Source organism: Schistocerca gregaria, unplaced genomic scaffold (genome assembly GCF_023897955.1).
Source record: "Schistocerca gregaria isolate iqSchGreg1 unplaced genomic scaffold, iqSchGreg1.2 ptg000178l, whole genome shotgun sequence".
Taxonomy (NCBI): Eukaryota; Metazoa; Arthropoda; class Insecta; order Orthoptera; family Acrididae; genus Schistocerca; species Schistocerca gregaria.
The window spans coordinates 17,205,357-17,227,835 of NW_026061728.1; positions in this window are offsets into that span (position 1 = coordinate 17,205,357).

Here is a 22,479-nt window from a genome sequence, read left to right on the forward strand (position 1 = left end):
GCCAGTAGGCTCGGCGTGGGATGATGCGCTTGGCACAGCTGCTTCGAGTATCTGCACGCCTCTGTGGCGTGGCCTACAACCGTTTGCGCCTCATAGTTGAAAGCTGCCAAAAGCGCTGCCTGGAGTCACTTCACTCGACTGCACGAGTGGCTCGGCAGTAAAGAGTCCTACAACGATGCATTCATGTAGGCGCATTCAGCGGCGTATGTCGATACCGTCAGCAAAATATGTTGCTAACAGAGTGAGCAGCAAGGATAAATATAAACATTAGGCACACTCCGGCAGTTCTTCACACATCTTGGTGTTCATGACGTCGGATCTCCCGAATTATGTGTGGCATCATGATATGATTTTGTATGTGCCTTTCGCTGCGAATGTCTGCGAAATTTGTTACGAATAGAGTTAGTAGTACAGAAGCAAATTTCAACATCAGGCATGGTGCGGCTGATTTTCATGCATCTCATCGTTTATGATGCCGCACCTCCTGAATTATGATTGTTACCTGTCAGTAAGGGGTATGTGCACAAACTTTGGTCCATATCAGTCCAGTGGTCTAGGGGGAGATGTGCCACATACGTACATACATCAATTTTTTGTAATATGTGTGGGTTCTTTCCACGTAAACAGTGCTGTTACAATCGTCTACTGTGTGTATCTGAATAACCCAATTCCTTCTGTCCTTCACTTGAGACAGTTCCACACCACCAGTCAGAGACGTTAATCACACCTACCGTTGTCTAAGATTAACACAGCTATTTCATGGAGACTACGAAAATATTCAGATTTCGTAAGTCCCCCAAATAAAAAATAAGAGTAGTCATAACAGTTGTGAGAGAACTAGTTCTGTATTTGTTTTTCGCATTTACCACTACATATTTCCCGTGTGTCTTTCCTAAAATACGCTCGTATAGCATATTGAAATAGTACTGTGTTTACGACACAATAAATTCTTTTAAAGCTGAGGGTCTCATGAGCTAAATGAAGAAGAGAGTTTCAACTACAGGGTGAGGCATAATAAAGAGCGATTTTTGAAAAGCTGTTAAATAAAGACACTTTTTCTGTTTCATAATCTTAAAATATACGAAAAAGTGTTTTCTGTAACAGTAAAACGTCAGTTACTTTTTCACCGAGCGAGGTGGCGCAGTGGTTAGCACACTGGACTCGCATTCGGGAGGACGACGGTTCAATCCCGTCTCCGGCCGTCCTGATTTAGGTTTTCCCTGATTTCCCTAAATCGCTTCAGGCAAATGTCGGGATGGTTCCTTTGAAAGGGCACGGCCGATTTCCTTCCCCATCCTTCCCTCACCCGAGCTGGCGCTCCGTCTCTAATGACCTCGTGTCGAAGGGACGTTAAACACTAATGTCCTCCTCCTCCTCAGTTACTTTTTCAAGATGTCTTATTATGGCGTCCGCTTAGAAGCACGCATTCCTCCAGCCAGACCTTGTACTGACTCATCACACTTCCTGTCGCATCCACTCTTTCAGGGCTTCAGTTGTTCAAGGTGGGTTATCTTGCTAAACTTTCCGCTTCAGATAACCCCAAAGAAAAAGTCACAAACATGTGACGTCCAGTGAACGAGAGGGCCATGCAATGTACCCATTTCGGGAGGCCATATCATTTGGAAACAAACGACTGACAATATTCATGCTTACTAGCGCAGTGTGGGACGTTGCTCCGTCCTGCTGGAAACATTTACTCCACAACTTGCACACAATGAAGTGAACGATGAGACATAAGTTTTCTAAAACGTCTGCGTATCTCTCCGAAGTCACTGTTACAACTTAAAAATCGTTTGGCCTTATGATCCATAATTGAAGACATTACGAACCACGCAGTAACTATTGCCCAGTGCAGTGGTTGCTGATGCAGTTCTCTAGTATTAACGTCACTGCAAAATCGAAAGTTCTGCTTGTTCACATAACTGGAGAGACGGAAGTGAGCTTCATCCCTCATCCACAAACGGTTTACAATGTCCTGGTCCCGACTAATCATGACCAAAACTTTTAATCAGAAGCGGCTGCGGATCACATAATCTATTCCCTTAAGGACCTGTACCGTTTAGATTTTGTAGGGGTGAAAGTGCAAATCCTGGGGTAAAATCCGTCCTACCGTTCTCTTTGAAATCCCAAGTGTAGCGCTGTGCCGGTGAACTGAGCGACGAGTGTGTCTCTCAATGGCAACTCTAAAGGCTAGGCGCAGCGCAGCGCGCGTTTTTGCAACTTCACAGGTTCAAATGGGACCGCGCAAACTGCGACGCGACGCGACTGGGACGCGACACGCGCCTGCGCCAGGTCGCGCGGCTTTGTGGTAGCGGCGCAGTTTCTCGCGCCGCGCGTCACGCGGGTACTGACGGATGTGTGAGGCGGGGAGCGGGAGGGCAGTTCTGCCATATACTCACTTCGGCATGGCGCATACGGACAGTGGAAGTATTGTCCATCCGAAGAGTACGGCCTGTAATGTAAACTGAAGTTTTCTATCACTGAGCAGTGTTCTTTTTTTCACTGTTTAAGCGCTCCGTCCATTTTCGTTAGCACGTAATAGTTTTCATTTACATACATATGTACAGTTCTTTTGTTTTGTTTATTCTTTGTCAATAACCCCAATGCACAGTTCAATAACCGGTGAGCAATTAGCCACTGAAAGTATATCGTCTGCCTCCACAATGTTTTCAGAACGTAAGAAGGGACAGACGATTTACCATGAGGGTAGTGAATAAGGAAGTAAGGAATATTATAAAATCGTGTCATCTAGAAGCAAGACAGGAAAGTAAAACAAGGTTACCTACTTGCTGCCTCTTATGCTGAAGTATCTCTGCGATCCGTTACAAAAAGTCGGGAAGGCATAATTTCCACAGGTATGACCCCTTTGCGCTCCTGGTAAAAAGCGTCCGAGATAGTAAAACTTACGTACTTCATATCATCATGTGGGTATGGGTCTAATAAGAGACGTTATACTTCGTACATTGCAAGCCCGAAATAGTCGAGAAGCCATCTTAAATAACGATGTTTTAATCGGCTCGTCGTGACGAGGAAAAGTATTTCAGTGGTTGCATACACGCTATCAGCGTTAATAAACTAATTACACAACAGGCTACACAAAGGAATTAGTGTCGGTACTAATATAAAAGTAGGAATATCCTGAAAGAGTGTGGTGATATGTAGAAATGTAATGGTGACAAAGGCAGATCTACTTTCATGACAATATTTTCGGAACGATGTGAACTCTTCCTCTCACAAAGCACACTTGCTGGCTTCCGCATTCTTGTCGATCGATTTATTCCCAGCTGCTGACGATACACTGGCCATTGTGTTGTGCCACGTATCAGTTGTTTACTTTTCTCAGTAACAACTATTTTATTCGCGAACCACGGACTGTCAGTTTGGCAAGGCGTTGGTGAGGAACCGGCATCAGTAGTGTGCGTGGTATCCCGCCTGAAGACCACGCTCTTCATTACTTTGCTATTGCTCAGATAAAGAAAAGGAATAAAACTCCTTTGGTAAGTTTCCATTTCAGTCGCTGGTGTTAAAAATAAAATGGGTTGTGGGATTCAACCAAAATTCCAACAGAATTAGCGATTTATTTTCGTGTGAGTTGTTAACCTCTTCTCATTCGAAGAAGCAACACCATTTGCGAGTAACGGCCACACTTCTCTTGTTGAAGGGTTTGAGAGCACTTCTTTTGCCAAAACACAATATGATTTGCATAAACTCATTTTTGCAGCAGTTATTGTGACACACTGTTTCAGAAATCTGTCTCATTAAACAAGTAATTGGCGACCAGAGAGCCGAATATCTTATCAAAAAACTCATTGTGACGGTTTGTGGCAACATAAGAGAAGAAATTTCATGTTTACTTTCATATTAGGACACTCTTGTCTCACTAGCTGTCGATAACTCTTAAAAAATTACTCAGTGGAATGAAAAAAAAAAATAAATAGGGAAGTGTAACTACTGATATACCGTGATAGATAAGAAAGCTCAGTGTGTTTACGACGTGGCAAAGTGTGGTTCAAATGGCTCTGAGCACTATGGGACTTAAAATCTGAGGTCATCAGTCCCATAGAACTTAGAACTACTTAAACCTAACTAACCTAGGGGCATGACACACATCCATGCCCGAGGCAGGATTCGAACCTGCGATCGTAGCGGTCGCGCGGTTCCAGACTGAAGCGCCTAGAACCACTTGGCCACACCGGCCGGCGTGGCAAAGTACTCTCCTCCTTGTGTCGTCATTCGCCAAAATCTCGTTTCGATGTCTCGAGCGGTTTAGGAAATACCAGTGATGTAGGAATATTTCATTCCCGTGGCGTAAGATTGGGAGTGAATGCGCTACATGGGATCCATTTTCTCGAAATCGAAGACAGATGGAGACCTCCTCCTAAGTCTAAACAAAAATTTAATATGTTAGCTGAATTTCATACTCAGAAACATATGGTGTTATACGCACCAAACGCTAAATCATAGCGTCCCCTATTTTTCATTGCAAACTTTTTGAGTTTTGCGTAGTGACTTACTAAAATGTGTAGATCCCAGTAAGCATGACCATTAGCGAGATGATGGGCACTTGGCCAAGACGTTCACACATAAAGCTACAAGTACGGAAAAAAATCAAATATTTTCAGTGAATAGTTTCTGTAAATTATTAGAGAAAGATAAAAAGGTGCGCGCGCTTCGGTTCTGTCATTGCAGAGCGTCGCCAGTCGGCGCGTGCTAAGTACGGTGTACGTGTCGCAATATGCACTGCAGCCGCGCGACTCGTGCGGCACGTGCGTGTCGCGCTGTAGTGTCGTGTCAAGGCACACGTGCTATACGCGTTTCATTTGGCGTACACGTTCGATGTTTTTCAGGCGAGCGCACAGTTTTTGGTTTCCCAGTTGGCGCCGTCTCCTCAATGTTCCCCAGCCACTTTTTAATCGCCCAGGCAGGTGCACCGGCCGATTTCGATTAAAGCTGAAGTGGTTGCGGATTGCACGACGTGCTAGCTGGTACGAACTACCGTTTTGATAAAATGCTTTGACAGTGTACGCTCCATTATGACTAAATGCTATTTCGCGTCAAACGTAACTGAAGCTATCCCCTGCACCTCTATCCGACGCAGCTTGATTCACTCGCTTTTTAAAATCGCTCGATATTATATCTCACTGTGCATAAAACTATAAAAAGGTAGCACGTGCAAGAATGTAATGAATCATGAAGAAATCCCAAGAAAGATCATCGAAATGCCAGCAAGATTATTAACGAAGTAGACGCCTTGTGATTAACCGAAGAACCTTAACTTGGAAGCCACGGTCACATTATTTGCTACTTGTGGATGTCTGCTCATGTCCGAGAAAAGTGAACTAATAATACAAATTAAGCCAATAATACTGAAGTAGCCAGATCAGTTATTCATGTTTTCCGAGTGAGCTACGTGGTGTGCTTACAATTTAAAGCCACAGTGGCCACAAGACGGCAGCCTTTTCTGATGAACGGAGTGCTCCAGTATTCATCTACAGACAAGAAAACGAAGTAAACGCGCTCTCATACGGCTTCTATTTGTCTTTCTCTGCAGGAAAGCCACAACAAACGACAAGACTGAAAAAATACTTGCATTAAGGTCTATGTCCATTCTGTTTGAATGTTTTTTGTTTTGTCATATTTTGCCTGATAAAGAGGTGATAGCTCGAAACGCGTTGCAATATTAAATAAGTTAAGTAAGTGAACTGGTAGGAATTTCTGAAAAACCTGTTTGTAAAGTCCTGTGATAATATTTTTTTGTACTCTCTTTCGAGAGATGTATTCGAATCCAGACCGATTGCTTCGGTTTACGCTTTCGACGGCACCACCTCAGAATGGGTTTCTGATGTCGCCGTAGGGAACGTCACAACTACTTCTCACCTCAGTTGTGTACAAAACGGTGGGACTCCGAGTGAGTAAACAAAAGAGTTACTATAACGGATTCAGTTTTTAGACTACAATAACGCACCGATAACTGATTACCGCCCGAATGCACGGTTATAGGTTGCGGGACTGAATACACGCAAAAGATAACAGCAGGAACGAATCGCCTTACGTAACAGGTTAAAGAGTGACTGATACGGCGCACTCGGAGTGGCTCTTAAAAACAGTGTAAATTACCAGTCTGTGTGAGCGGATCTCTTGAAAAATACTCAGCCAGTAAGCAACTATGTCGTTGCACTATACGAAAGGTATCGACTGGCTTTATTACCTAATTCTGCCTGAAGTAAAACGTGTGAAAATGTAATTTTATTTACGTTTTGTACTCCTAACACAAAGTACCTCTTAGAAAGCCACCAAATGATTTTATAAAATAAGGGCAACAAAATATATTAGGAAAATACTTTAATCGGTCTTCATGAACAACTCCATTAGCCACGATACACTTCTGGCTACATTTATAAAGCTGGAACTGTTCTTCGGACAGATTGAAGCATTACCGCCACACTACTTCGGATGTCTGTTCGAATACGAACCACACAGCTATACCCAAGTACCGTAAAGGCTACCTAAACCGTTCTGGATTGAACTATTAGTACTACGTTTTTTTGAGGATCAAACTCTAACGATTGAGGCTAACGATGTAGCTTGTATTCTTATGGGAAACGATTTCGATAAAGGAGAAACCACGAATAGATCTTACATCAAACCTCCTCCATCCTTTCTGGTGCGATAGAAACGCTTGCATATAATTTTATATGCAGGGAACAAAACCAGATCTAGACGTAGGCTGGAAAAAAGTTAGCATAAATCAAGAGAACCACCGACAACGTTAATAAATATTGAAGGCATCTTATATTCGTCACTCTTCTTTTAACCTGTAGCGCATAGTGTCGAATATTTCGAGGTGGGGCTGTCCATCAAAACAAGGGAAAAAAATCCATTACACGTGGATCGGGAAACGCATACTTTCTGTGATCTGCACACTTGTCCATAGGAGCCGTCCATCCTGATATCCGTTAATGACATTTCTCATATGAGGTGCTCAACGTGACGTTCCTCCAATATCAATGTATCGCTCTGATCCTCAGCTTAAGAGATCACGCACTCTCCGAAATACGCTTGCTTGTTGTTGCGTCTAAGACGCGATCCTGTAGTGTCTGGGTATCGTTGACCGGCGTGGCGTCGGCTGAAATGTTACAAGCCATCTGGGTTGCCTCCATCCATTGATAAACTAACACCATCCGCTCCTTATGACGGAGAAATGCTGGAACACGATTCTCATCACTTTATTAAACTCTCATTATTATACTTGATTTTCACTATTGTGCCTGATAAAAATTCCAGAGGTTGTGTGTCTTAACTTACGTCACTTCAGCTGAGAGAATTCGTGGGAAACTCGGAGTTGGTTTCCCCAGGAGTTGTAGAACGTCCGAGGCACACAACAATGGGAATAAGGGAGGGACAGCCAGCTCACCGCTCAAAGCATTGAGTCCCCGGTTATAAGTGCGGCAGGGCAGCTACATTGGATCCCGCAGGGGTCACGCGCCGTTTGGAGGAGGGTGGGATCTTCGGTGTTGCGTGCGCTACTGGCGGCTAGCAGGTCTGAGTGTCAAGACCCGGCGTTAATTCCTTAGCTTTCTGGGATTGTGACTCGCGACGTCGCGCCAAAGGTACCCAGTGCTGCCGCTAGGTGTCACACTCAGCGAGTCGGTACCAGAGAGGGAGAGAGAGAGAGAGAGAGAGAGAGAGGGAGGCCAACGCCGCGACTGTGCGGCAACCGGGTTTCTCTCCAAAAATGTAGCGGCACATAAGAATGGATGACAGCCAAGCGCAAAATCTGTTGTTGTACCTCTGACACTGAGGCAAGAACGTAAGATCAAATTGCGGAAAATGAGGTAGTAAACGAGTTTTGAAATATTGTACGCTTACTGATTCTATAATGCACCTCCCTAGAGCTATTTACGCTAACAGTGTATACAGTTCTGTACAGACAAAGTAAAAATGTACATACATCAAAAAAGTTTCGCATCACCTCGGCTCCAAGAGCTCCGGAACCTGTACACGAAATTGGAATTGAGATCAACATGAATATCCTTTGCACCCTTTTTATTGCTAATGAAAGTCAGGCATTGCATCTTGTACCACCATACAGGGACACCTTCGGAGGTGGTGGTCAACATTGCTGTACACACCTCTCCCTCTAATAGCCAGTAGCACGTCCTATTGCATTGATTCGTGCCTGTATTCGTAGTGGCATTTTAGCCATAAGTTCATCAAGGCACTGTTGGTCAAGATTGTCCCACTTCTCTACGGCGATTGGGCGTAGATCCCTGAGAGGGTTGGTGCGTCACGTCTTCCATAAACAGCCCTTTTCAATCTATCCCAGACATGTTCTATAGCGTTCATGTCTGGAGAAGGTGCTGGCCACCCTAGTCGAGCGATGTCGTTATTCTGAAGAAAGTCATTCACAGGATGTGCACGATGGGGGCGCGAACTGTCTTCCATGAAGACGAATGCCTCGCCAATATGCTGCCGACATGGTTGTACTATCAGTCGGAAGGTGGTATTCACGTATCGTACAGCCGTTACGGCGCCTTCCATGACCACCAGCGGCGTACGTCCGCCCTCCATAATGCCATCCCAAAAGAGATGGGAACCTCCACCTTGCTGCACTCGCTGGACAGTGTATCTTGAGGCATTCATCCTGACCGGGTTGCCTCCAAACACGTCTCCGACGATTGTCTGGTTGAAGCATATGCGACACTCATCGGTGGATAGAACGTGATGCCAATCCTTAGCGGTCCATTCTGCGTGTTGTTGGGCCCACCTGTACGGTGCTGCAAAATGTCGTGGTTGCAAAGATCGACCTCGCCATGGACGTCGGAAGTGAAGTTGCGCATTATGCAGCCTATTGCGCAAAGTTTGAGTCGTAACAAGACGTCCTGTGGCTGCACGAAAAGCATTATTCAACATGGTGGCGTTGCTGTCAGAGTTCCTCCGAGCCATAATCCGTAGGATGCGGTCATCCACTGCAGTAGTAGTCCTTGAGCGGTCTGAACGAGGCATGTCATCGACATTTCCTCTCTCTCTCTGTATCTCCTCCATACCCGAACAACATAGCTTTGGTTCACTCCGAGACGCCTGAACCCTTCCCTTGCTGAGAGTCCTTCTTGGCACAAAGTAACAATGCAGACGCGATAGAATACGGTATTGACCGTCTAGGCATGGTAGAATTACAGACAAGACAAGCCTTGTACCTCCTTACTCGTGGAATGACTGGAACTGATCTGCTGTGGGGTTTCCAGCTATTTTGGTGGAACGAATTATGTTTGCAGAAACAAAATAATATAGTCACATAAAACTCTCAGAGTTCATGTGAATAAAGTGAAAGAGCAAATAAATATCGTGATAAGCATCCTTCACAGAAATAGATTATAGTACTTAAAAATTCAAAAGGATAGACTGTATCTGCAGAACGATCTGCTGGTCAACTGCAAATGTGTATTGATTGCCCTTTTTGTACATACTCTAGTCACTGTGAATGTCGAGTATTTCTTTTTCTTCCATTACATGGAGAAACGAACATATAAAACGCACCAGTATTACTGATGGAACCTTCTGGCAGATTATTCTAGTTCTGAGAGGACGTTTCATCGCAGCGCACTCTCTGCTGCAGAGTGAAATTCTTTCTGGGAACTTTATTAGTATAGACAAGTCATTTCACATGTCTGAGTCAAATTTTAATTTATTTGATTTGACTCAAATAAAATCGTATTTTCATTAGAATATTATAATTCAGTATTTCCAGTTGACAAAATAATACAATATTAATACAATTAAAGAAACTGCTGAAAATGAGGTTCTAACCTCGAGACTGTTTCAATATGAAACTCAAATACTTACGAATAGATTTGTATTTAACTGAGCCGGAAAAATATCTCCCTTTTTTTAGAATTAACATTTTTGAGTTTTTTAAAATTGTCACGTTGTTTTAGTAAACTGATGTCTGGGCACAGATTTTCGAATTACATAAATGTAGGTAAAGGAAATCGAACAGGGCCAGTCCACAAGCTCCGCTAGCCACATAACAACGTATATATACGCTCACAAGCGTAAAATCTATACCAGCTGCTGTCTGAGCAGGATGAAAGCACATACAGATCGCATAACAAATCCGGCAATAACTCACGCATTACAGTCATTTTCACTCCTTGAAGAAGAAAGTTTTTCCGAGTTTGACATCCAGTGGCACACATAGTGACGTCCCGAGTCACGACCCCAGGAAGCTCAGAATTTGACGCTCAGTGTCTTACCCGGTAACATCTGGAGAGAACTGACCAGTTCTTGACGAGGAGCGGCCTGCTGCTGTGTGAACCTGACCTGGTGGGGTTCCAGCGGCGTTTGCTTGGCTTGTTGGAAATTCTGAGTTGTTTATACAAGGCTCTGATTCGTCTGCTGTCATTGGACAGAAGTACATAACGTTTTACCTGATATGCTTGTTGCCATGACGGCCCAAACTGAGGAGTTGGATGTGGATGATCGAACACTCTTGGGTCGATCGTCGTAGAGGAGACTTCTCGTGCTCGATCGCTGAGGGGGGGCGGGGGGGGGGGGGGGCGATCATTCTAGTGTTCTGCACTGGGAAGTCGTCCCGACAACTTAGCTCGGTCCACAAGTTCCATGGGGGCGCAGATCTCGTGTTGACGCACATCTTAGTGTTACAGGCCCTTTGCTGTTCCTTATCCGTATAAACGATTTTCGAGACAATCTGAGCAGTCGCTTAGGTTGTTTGCAGATGACGCTGTCGGTTATCGACTAATAAAGTCATCAGAAGATCAAAACACATTGCAAAGAAATAGATAAATGGCTCTGAACACTCTGGGACTTAACATCTGTGGTCATCAGTCCCCTATAACTTAGAACTACTTAAACCTAACTATCTTACGAACATCACACATATCCATGCCCGAGGCTGGATTCGAACCTGCGATCGTAGCGGTCACGTGGTTCCAGACTGTAGCGCCTAGAACTGCACGGCCACACCGGCCGGCAAACAAATTGCAACGACCATAAGTAACGAAAAGTGTGAGGTCATCCACATGAGTGCTAAAAGTAATCCGTTAAACTTCCGTCACACGATAAATCAGTCAAATCTAAAGGCCATACATTCAACTAAATACCTAGTAATTACAATTACGAACAACTTAAATTGTAAGGAACACACAGAAAATCATGTGGGGAAGGCTAACCCAACACTACGTTTTATTAGCAGGTACATCGAAAAAGTGCAAAGATGGTAGCATGTTTTGCATCATCGCGAAATAGGGGGGAGAGTGTCACTGAAATGATGGAGGATTTGTGATGGAGATCATTAAAACACAGGCATTTCTCGTTGCGGAGCAATCTTCTCACGAAATTCCAGTCACCAGCTTTCTCCTCTGAATTTGAAAATATTTTGTTGACGCCGATTTAGATAGGAAGAAACGATCACTATGATAAAATAAGGGAAGTCAGAGCTCGTGCAGGCGGTCGCTGTGGCCAACCGGTTCTAGGCGCTTCGGTGTGGAACGGCGCTTCTGCTACGGTCGCAGGTTCGAATTCTGCCGTGGGCATGGATGTGTGTGTGGTTAGGTTCGTTAATGTTTAAGTAATTCTAAGTCTAGGGGACTGATGACCTCAGATGTTAAGTTCCATAGAGCTTAGAGCCATTTGAACCATTTGAAGAGCTCGTACGAAAAAGATGTAGGTGTTTGTTATTTCCGCGCGCTATACGACATTTGGAGAATAGAGAATTTTGAAGGTGGTCCGAAGAACCCTCTGCCAGGCACTTCAACGTAATTAGCAGAGTATCGATGTAGATTTGGATGTAGATCGAGATGGCTAGTGATTGGTGAGCACACTGTAGCGGCACCAATTCGTCTGGGAGCTTACCATTTTATAGTTGTACACCACCGCAGTACCGTAAGATTCCAGATACGAAGAAAGGTTCTTTTCATTTTAGTCCCGACAAGGAACCACTACATAGTAAAATTCAGATTCGTAGGGTTTATTCACATTGTAATGACACATTCCGACGCAGAGACATACAACACCTTAAAGGCTGCGTCAAAGATCAAATTGAGAGGGATGTAGAATATAATCTCTGTAATGTTCATATTGGATTCGCTTTTGTTTCATACTCCAAGAAGGAGCTAAGAGACACTTCCGATTGTTGCCTTGTGGAGGACGGACGTAATTTCGGACTGTGCGGAAAGGCAGCCATGTTGTTAGTAATCATGATTTGTGCGACGAGCAGAGCAAGTCTTATTGTCTTGTGAATAAATAATTTTCGTAACACTTCGATACTTCTCACTATTTTTTAAAGTGACGTAGCATTGTATTTCCTTGGTTTCCAACGTCTACGTGAAGTGAACCGATGCCGACTTAGGAAGGTACACACGGTCAACAAAGAGAAGAACATCGAGGGCGACTAATGAATTAATATTGTGGCAGAAGGACTAATTCTACGTCTAAGGTGAGAACTCTGATTAAATCAACAGTGAAGTAGAATTCAAAAATGTAATTAATCGGAATGGTAAATTATATTACAGGCATATTTCACGCAGCACTGAATTTGTCCGCATTCAAGCTGGTCAATACAGCCCGTAAAAAAAGAAAGGCCTTTCACAAATTCTGAAGTTACAATTCCATGTCCACAATTTTTCCTCTTTACAAAAAACCAATAAATTTAATTTTTTTATTTATTTCGCCTCAACATCGTGGAGGGAATGTGCAGCATGAACACATTATCCTTCCCTGGACATTATGATTTTGCTGATTGTCAATATTAGTCTAACATGATAGACAGTTAGTCTATTGGTTTTCTTGTGTACTAAGAAGACTTTTTGCAATAAATCACCAGTTCATTTTTACTTGAATTTCATTTAAAGAATTTAGTGTTCCTTTCATTTGATTTGCATTATTAATTGTTTTTAAAATACAGTTATTAAGTAATTTTATACAAATTGTTCACCCTAGGACCTCATGTAAGGCCAAATTTCAAGTAGCATATTTCCATTGTATTATGTATATCAAAACTGTATCTAAAGGGATTTGTCAGAGTCTAAATAGTCTCCGACTCTGGTAACGATTTCTAATTTCACATACATGTGGTACTGCAAGACTAACGCCTTGAACTGTTCCCATAACCAAAACTACAGAGGACTGAAGTCGAGGGAACAGGGGACCAAGGTGTGCCCCCTCCGCCCCAACCATTCCAAAAGACATGAAGCGTCAGCATCCGATATTCACACACATTGCAGATGAAATGTGACATAACGCATAAACCACATCGGTAGTCTTTACTGATGTGGTACCTCCTCCGACAAGGTAAGCAAAATGTTAACAAGAAGTTGACGATTATGAGCTCCATTAAATGTTTGGAGTAGGATGTATGGCCCTAGTAACTTATCACCAAGAATGTCTATCCATTAGTTGACGGAGAAATGAGGTTGATGTACTCCTTGTACAGCAGCATATGGGTTTTCATAAGCCCACACGTGCTGAGTATGGAAGTTCACAGCACGACCCTTTGTGAACCGCACAGGATCAGAGAAATAAATTCTTCGTCGAAAACAGTGGACCTGCAGCACGCTTCTGTATGGGCCAATGACACAACTATGATAGGCTATCGTGGTCCTCTGGCATTAGTGCCTGGATGTGTTGAAGGTGTTACGGATACAGCAATAGCTCAAGCAGTACCAGCCGGACAACAGGATGACTTATGCCTTCTGTTGGTGTCAATCGCCAAATACCCACACTGCTGTTGCACGTCTTTCGTCCAGAAAATCTGGTATGTCCTCCTGCATCTGAGGTGTGTGAACTGACTCATTCCGTCCACTATTCGTCTTTTGGAAGCTAGAAAATCCGTGTCCTTAAGAAGCCGAAAACTTTGGGTCAACAACTTATCGCATGGTACTCTGCAACGTGGGTATTTTTCTGCGTAGTGGGAACGTGCTTACGGGCTATTTCCAACTGCTAACCCATAGCAGATAATTATATCCGCCATGTCACTTTAGGAGTAGTACGCTTCCATTGTTAACAAGCAGAAGAGAAATGGAAAATTTACCAACCCATTCGTGCACAGTGCATTACAAATATCACAGTGACAGTAAACATTGCGATATGACTTACAGGGACTAGATGTTTGTCTGTGAACACATGTAATGTAGAATAAAGTGATGCAATTCTGAAATGTACTTAAATGCCATACTCTGAATAAATAAATGCGATACATACTTATTGTTAAAAGCAATTTACTACAAAATAACACACACCAACAACGCTAAAACTATAGTACATGCAACACAACTGCCTGTAGATTACCCAGTGCTCAGACTTGTGTACACTGGAGTACGTCAATACGGAAAGGCACGTACAGTAGTGAACGCTATTGACGGATCATGGGTTGGGGTTCGGTTGTTTGGGGAAGGAGAGCTGACAGTGAGGTCATCGGTCTCATCGGATTAGGGAAGGACGGGGAAGAAAATCGGCCGTGGCCTTTCAAAGGAACCATCCCGGCATTGGCCTGGAGTGATTTAGAGAAACCACGGAAAACCTATATCAGGATGGACGGACGCGGGATTGAACCGTCGTCCTCCCGAATGCGAGTCCAGTGTGCAAGCCACTGCGTCACCTCGCTCGGTTCACGGATCATGGGGACAGCACCTGTGGCCATACATCATTTGTTTATTTAATATCTACCTTGCGTGTCAGGCGGACATATTCACACCCGAACGTCTTCAGCCACTATGGACAAGTGTAGAGATCTCACAAAGTATGCATTTCCAGACCCACGTTCAAGGTGTTTTTTTTTTTCTTGTTCTTGTGGTTGGTATCACCTATCAAAATATTTGCCACTATTTCTCCAATATTCTGTGTAGGTATTCCACCCAAGAGTCTTCAGGCGCATTTGCTCTGGTGTTCCGACAGATATTTTCAATTTCGTGTTTGGAATGTGTAGGTGGAGTCAGTCGAAATTAATACTGTTCATTACGCCTGTCATGATGTGCCACTGTCGCCGCAAAGCGTCGGTTTGTTCCCGGTAAAAAAAAAAATTAATTTATTTTCAAAGCGGAATTTCACGTACCCATTCGGATGGACGGGCCACAAACTAGTCTACAACGTTTTTCGCTTCATCCATTTGTATTAACAGGAGCGGGAAAACTCTAAGAATAACCGATACTCTAACAGCGACAACAAGGCCCTGGCCCAAATTGATTGCTACCGCCGCTCTCCGTTTTCCAGTTTTCCTGCTAATACGTATCGCTAAAACGAATAACAAGCTGGACTCATCTCGGGCCGCTCTATCGAATGAGAATGTAAAATTCCGCTTCAAAAAGCATTTCGCGTGTAACGGAAACAAACCGAAGCTTTCCTTCGACGTGATGACCAGTACACGTTTGGACTGACTGCATCTACACATTAAAAATATCTACTGAAAAGCCAGAAGAAATGTGCCTGAAGACTTTTAAGAGAGACATCCGGTACATTTATACACTGAAGTGGCAAAAGTCACGGAGCACGTCGTAGCATCGTGTCGGACCTCGTTTCACCCAGTACAGAGCATCATCTCCGTGTGGCGTGTACTCAAAAAGTCGACAGAAGTCCCTTGCAGAAATATTGCACGCTGCCTCTGTAGCCACACATAATTACGAAACGCTGCCTCACCTGTAATCGAACACAGGCAGATGCAGCTCAAGTGCGTTCTGGGTGCTGATATTCTAATAGAGGTGGTGATATCTGGCATAAAAGCTGAAACCTTACTGCCTGCAGTCTACTGTCACAAATCGTCCCGTGTGCTGGATTTTTCCACGTGTAGAACATTCGCACTTACCTTGCTCAGAGATCCGTCCTGTTCCGCACCATTCTGTCGCGAGAGTTCCCGCCACTCATTGTCGTTAAGTGGATTATGTTGTGGATCAGCGGGTTCGATTTTCTCCAACTGTGGTGGTCTCGCCAAGGCATTCCTATTCTGCTCACGGTCCCCTCATGAGCAGTCTCTGCTTTCGTGGTGTAACGTTCTCTGTCAGCACGCATCCAAAGTGAAAGTTAAAAGAACATTTCGATGTATAATGTTCATTGCAACAAATAATTTATATGTGTTTCTGTTAATTGTATTTCAAAAGGACATTTAAAAGATAATTATGAATTTTGCTATTATAAATGATTATTCAAAGACTGTTAAATACTATTTGTGGCGGAGGATGTGAAAACCGCTACAGAAGAAAGGATATGTTATCAGAAACGACAAAGACTGTACAAAAATTAGGTAAGATATAAATTGGCAATATATTGTAGTAGAATCGCTTGCCTTCTGCACAGACTGAATGGGAGAGGAACCCGTAACGTTGCATTAGGCTCTTACGTAGTCTTCATTTGTCATAAGTCGATGATCGACGCCATTTGTAGCTGGGATTGTAAACGGTGTGTAAAGATTTTAATTGTTTCTGTTAAAATATATTTATCTAGTAAAATCTGTTTGTCACAATTACTGCAAAGTTCGCACCGGACATTACCCATTTTATTTTAGAATTTCCAGCATTTTATTGGATATCGCTGGCAGTACAGAGCTGCGCCGTGAGCGAGCATTCTGGAACAGCGGCAGATTAAAATATACCATCGCAATAACGACCACATCCTAAAAAGGGTACAGGTAGAGGTGAACGAAAATAAAAAAGTGTTTCTTTTCACAGCATTCCATACGCAGAATACAAAGAGATAGTAGATTTTACCTTGTGCATTCACAGGTGGATACAAGCTGCAGCTCTTTTAAATTTTCATTCAAAATTAGGAACATATCGTGAAGTGTATTTAAAAGTGGATAATTCTTCAGGAGAGCTTACAAATATAAAAAAGAATTCATAAAGTAAAGATAGTCTTATGCTTCAAAGCTAGTCGGGCTATATCCAGTAAACAAAAATCCAGTGCAACGTGAAAATCTTTGCTAAGTTCGATGGAAAATTATATTTTCATTCTTGTACAAACAGCTGTAGTCCTTGAATAAAAATAAAACTTGAACATTATTTTGGGAACATTCAAAGAAATTCGTTTTTATTAATCTGCAATAGAATATTTCATATGTAAAGTAATAATCATAGATGAAAAATTTATTGCAACCTTTGAAACCTCCCTTTAGAAAAATTTATTAATGATTGTGCTGATAATCTCCTTTACGTTATTTGATTTTCAAACAGCTGAGCAAAACTCAACGTACTCAGACATTTCTCTTCACTTACTCTGATCATCACTAAACGGACTCACAATATTTTAGCGCAACGCAATCTGACTTATATAATCCCCACAAAAGAATGGCCCCGACTAACAATAACCTATACCTTTCACGAATCACTAACCTCATAAAAATCTTCCTTACTCGAACTACTGCAATATAGCGAGCGCCAGTACTGCCAGCTACATAAAAGATTCTAACTATTGAAGGCACTAAGTAGAAATCCAGTCCTTCAAATTTACTCTGATGGACACACGTCCAGATCATCCGCTCTCAAAACTCTGTCATCTCTCTCCCCACATCCAACACTGCTGGCGGCTCACCTCCAACTGCGCTACGCTAAGCGCTGTTCACATCCAACTGCCCAACACTACAATAGCGAATATTTCAACAATGCCAACCAGCCACAGACTGCACATAGCACAATCAGTGATTTTCATACAGAGCGCTATGTGGCGTTACCAACATAAAAACCTAAACAGCCTACTTACACCTTTCATTTCTCATGTCCATCCATGTATATGTTAAGTTCAATCTCAACGGTTTCCCAATCAAATTAAACGCAGAAAACAAAGTTTAAAACCAAACGGTCAGCTCCCGAATAATTAAAACAGACAGAAAGGCATTAAAGTGGTTTCTGATCCCACTGCTTCCAGGGTTTTGTGATTGCGTTCGCGTGTCTCTTCATTCCTGTACTGATTTGCCCTATTTTTTTCTATTCCCCAGTTGTTCCCAAATCACCGCCACCCGTTATTGCTATCACCACTCAGCTGATCCCAGCCCCGTAATCGGTCTCACTACGACCGCCCGTTGTTGTCGCTACTACATCTACATTTATACTGCACAAGCCACCCAACGGTGTGTGGCGGAGGGCACTTTACGTGCCACTCTCATTACCTCCCTTTTCTGTTCCAGTCGCGTACGGTTCGCGGGAAGAAAGACTGCCGGAAAGCCTCCGTGTGCGCTCGAATCTAATTTTACATTCGTGATCTCCTCGGGAGGTATAAGCGGGAGGAAGCAATATATTCGATACCTCATCCAGAAACGCACCCTCTCAAAACCTGGACAGCAAGCTACACCGTGATGCACAGCGCCTCTCTTGCAGAGTCTGCCACTTGAGTTTGCTAAACATCTCCGTAACGCTATCACGCTTAGTAACCCTGTGACGAAACGCGCCGCTCTTCTTCGGATCTTCTCTATCTCCTCCGTCAACCCAATCTGGTACGGATCCCACACTGATGAGCAATACTCAAGTATAGGTCGAACGAGTGTTTTGTGAGCCACCTCCTTTGTTGATGGACTACATTTTCTAAGGACTCTCCCAATGAATCTCAACCTGGTGCCCGCCTTACCAACAATTAATTTTATATGATCATTCCACTTCAAATCGTTCCGCACGCACACTCCCAGATATTTTACAGACAGAAACGCATAAAAATGGTTTTTGATCCCACTGCTTCCAGGGTTCTCGTGACCGCGTACGTGTGCCCCTTGATTCCTGTACTGATTTACACTACGTTTTTCTATTCCCCAGTTGTTCCCAAAGGAACTAGGGTGGCCGCGTACGGTCAGTCACTCTGGTCTAGGTTTTCGACTGCGCCCGCAACTGGAATCGTGCGTTTGCGCACCGAGTGACTAGATCGTATACTTAGACACATACTCCCCCAAATCGTACTCGAACTCTTATTGCACCGCTTTAAATGCTTCCAAATCATCCTTTCATTTTGCAAAACGATGAGATATCAGTCCCCTATAACTTAGAACTACTTCAACCTAACTAACCAAATGACATCACACTGAAGCGCCAAGAACCTCATGGCCACACCGGCCGGCTGCATTTGGCAGCTGGGATGATGTGACACATGTGGGTTGGCATTATAGTCAGGCAAATACTGATCAGCTCTGTTTCTCCGAACGTATAAAATAAAAATTGATTAGCCTGTACCATGTGTTCGAGCAAACGGGCGGCGCTCGTAAATCCAGAATATTTAAAGAAGAGTATTACGATAATGATGTGTGGGCTCGTGCAGCCTCCGACCAGTAGGCTGAAAGGAATGTGTGTGAGTGAATTCCTAAAGTATCAAATTGCAGAGATCATCACTTACACTAACCCCAACTAAGAACAACACACAACCCATGCAAGAGACAGGACTCGAATCTCCGGCAGGAAGGACTCTCAATCAGTGAAATGCGCCTCAAACCTCATGGCTACTCCGCCCGGCGCTGAAAGGAAAGCCTGCCGAAATTCCCTTACTGTCGCACAACGCCGCGATCTGGTCCTCATTGGCATGGCAGGTTCCCCTGCTAAGAAACAACGCACGAATCCAGTAGTGTGTGCTGGGCCACACTGGGGAAAGCACAAATTCGAACAGTTCCGACCAGGCATAGGGTGAATTCAGTTAACCGAGATCAGGAACAACTCAAACTCACGTAGTGAAAGGAAATGCTTAAAACAGAAACTTTGCCTTTCTCTCGCGAAGGTCTGTCCTCCGCCGCGAAAGCCTCCCGCAACATTGCTTTCCCTGTAATCGCACTTATCCTCGCGTTCCGAGTCCCTCTTTGCACTTTATTCCCTGAGGCTCCAACTCCATCAGCCCCTATACATCTACATGTACATGGATACTCTGCAAATTATATTTAAGTGGCTGGCAGAGGGTTCATCGAACCCCGCTCGACCGTTACGGTTGCAGGTTCGAATCCTGCCTCGGGCATGGATGTGTGCGATGTCCTTAGGTTAGTTAGGTTTAAGTAGTTCTAAGTTCTAGGGGACTGATGACCTCAGAAGTTGAGTCCCATAGTGCTCAGAGCCATTTGAGCCATTTCATCGAACAACCTTCACAATTCCCTATTATTCCAATCTCGTATAGAGCGCAGAAGAAACGAACATATATATCTTTCAATGCGAGGTCTGGTTTCCCTTATTTTATTATGCTGATCGTTTCTCCCTATGTTGGTCTCCGTCAGCAGAATATTTTAGCATTCGGAGGAGAACGTTGGTGATTGAAATTTCGTAGGAAGCTTCCTCTGCAACGAAAAACGCCTTTGTTTTAATGATCTCCATTCCAAAGCCTCCAACATTTCAGTCACACTCTCTCCCCTATATCGTGATAATACACTTTTTCGATGCACCCCGTCAGTCCTATGTGGTAAGGATCCCACACCGCACAGCAGTATTCTAAAAGATAACGGACAAGCATAGTGTAAGCAGTCTCCTTAGCAGATGTATTACACTTCCTAAGTCTCCTGCCAGTAAAATGCAGTCTTGGGTTAGCCTTCCCCAGAACATACTCTGTGTGTGACTTACAATTTAAGTTGTTCGTAATAATAATTCCTAGGTATTTACGACCTTTAGATTTTTCTGATTTTTTGTGTAACCGAAGTTTAACGGATTACGTTTAGCACTCATGTGGATGACCTCACACTTTCCGTTATTTAGGGTCAATTGCCAATTTTCGCACCATCCAGATACCTTTTCTAAATGGCTTTGCAATTTGTTTTGATCTTCTGATGACTTTATTAGCCGATAAACGACAGGGTCATCTGCAAACAATCAAAGACGGATGCTCAGATTGTCTCCCAAATCGTTTATAGAGATGAGGAACAGCAAAGGACCCTGGAGAACGCCAGGAATCACTTCTGTTTTACTCGATGACTTGCACCTCCAAACTCTGATAGGAACCTAATTGGTATACACTCTGGGCCAGAAGACATGCGTTTATTAAGTAATTCATGTTGCTTCACTACTCCAAGGATATCTACTTCGACGTTACTCATGTTGGCACCTGATCTTGTTTCGAATTCTTGAATATTTACTTCGTGTTCCTTTGTGAAGGCATTTCGGATAACTGTGTTTAGTTGCTCTGTTTTGGCAGCACTGTCTTCGATAGTATCTCCATTGCTATCGCGCAGAGAAGGCATTGATTGTGTCTTGCCGCTAGCATACTTCACATAGGAACAGAATCTGTCTGAATTTTCTGCCAGGTTTGGAGATAAAGTTTCGTTGTGAAAACTATTATAAGCATGTCGCATTGAAGTCAGCGCTAAATTTCGAGTCTCTTTAAAAGATCGCCAATGTTGGAGATTTTGTTTCCGTTTAAATTAGGTATGTTTGAATCGTTGTTTCTGCAACAGTGTTTTGACGCGTTTTGCGTACCAATGAGGATGAACTGCGTCGTTTGTTAATTTATTTGGTGTAAATCTCTGAATTGCCGCTGATACTATTTCTTTGCATTCAAGTCACATCTGGTCTGCAGTGACATTATTAATGTGGAAGGAGTGGAGGAAGATGTTATGTGAATTTTTATGTGCTTTTTTGAACAGGTATATATTTCGTTTATTTGTGGAGTACTTGGGGGTCTGGGTACGTTCAATAATACCAGTATCCGTTTTAATCCACGTTACTAGTTCAGGATTATTCCGTGTTAACAGGTAAAGCGCGGTTTTCACAACCTTTTACTATTCATGAAGTAACTGCTCGAAATAGTTGTCGGAGAAAGCGTTTAGCAAAATTTCGGATGATGTTTTATGCGTACCTCCGGAATTAAACATGTATTTTCACTAACATATCGAGGATAGATTAAAGGCACCACGAACTATATTTGTATGAGTCGGGTACGCGTTTGAAATTAAACTCAACTCGTCTTTCAACCTTTCAGCTACTGTATGTTGGAACACGTGAGGCAATACTGACCTTACGACTTATCTTAGAAGAAAGATTAAGAAAAGGCAAACCTACGTTTCTAGCATTTGTAGACTTAGAGAAAGCTTTTGACAATGTTGACTGGAATACTCTTTTTCAAATTCTAAAGGTGGCAGGGGTAAAATACAGGGAGCGAAGGGCTATTTATAATTTGTACAGAAACCAGATGGCAGTAATAAGAGTCGAGGGGCATGAAAGGGAAGCAGTGGTTGGGAAAGGAGTGAGACAGGGTTGTAGCCTCTCCCCGATGTTATTCAATCTGTATATTGAGCAAGCAGTAAAGGAATCAAAAGAAAAATTTGGAGTAGGTATTAAAATTCATGTAGACGAAGTAAAAACTTTGATGTTCGCCGATGACATTGTAATTCTGTCAGATACGGCAAAGGACTTGGAAGAGCAGTTGAACGGAATGGACAGTGTCTTGAAAGGAGGATATAAGATGAACGTTAACAAAAGCAAAACGAGGATAATGGAATGTAGTCAAATTAAATCGGGTGATGCTGAGGGAATTAGATTAGGAAATGAGACACTTAAAGCAGTAAAGGAGTTTTGCTATTTAGGAAGTAAAATA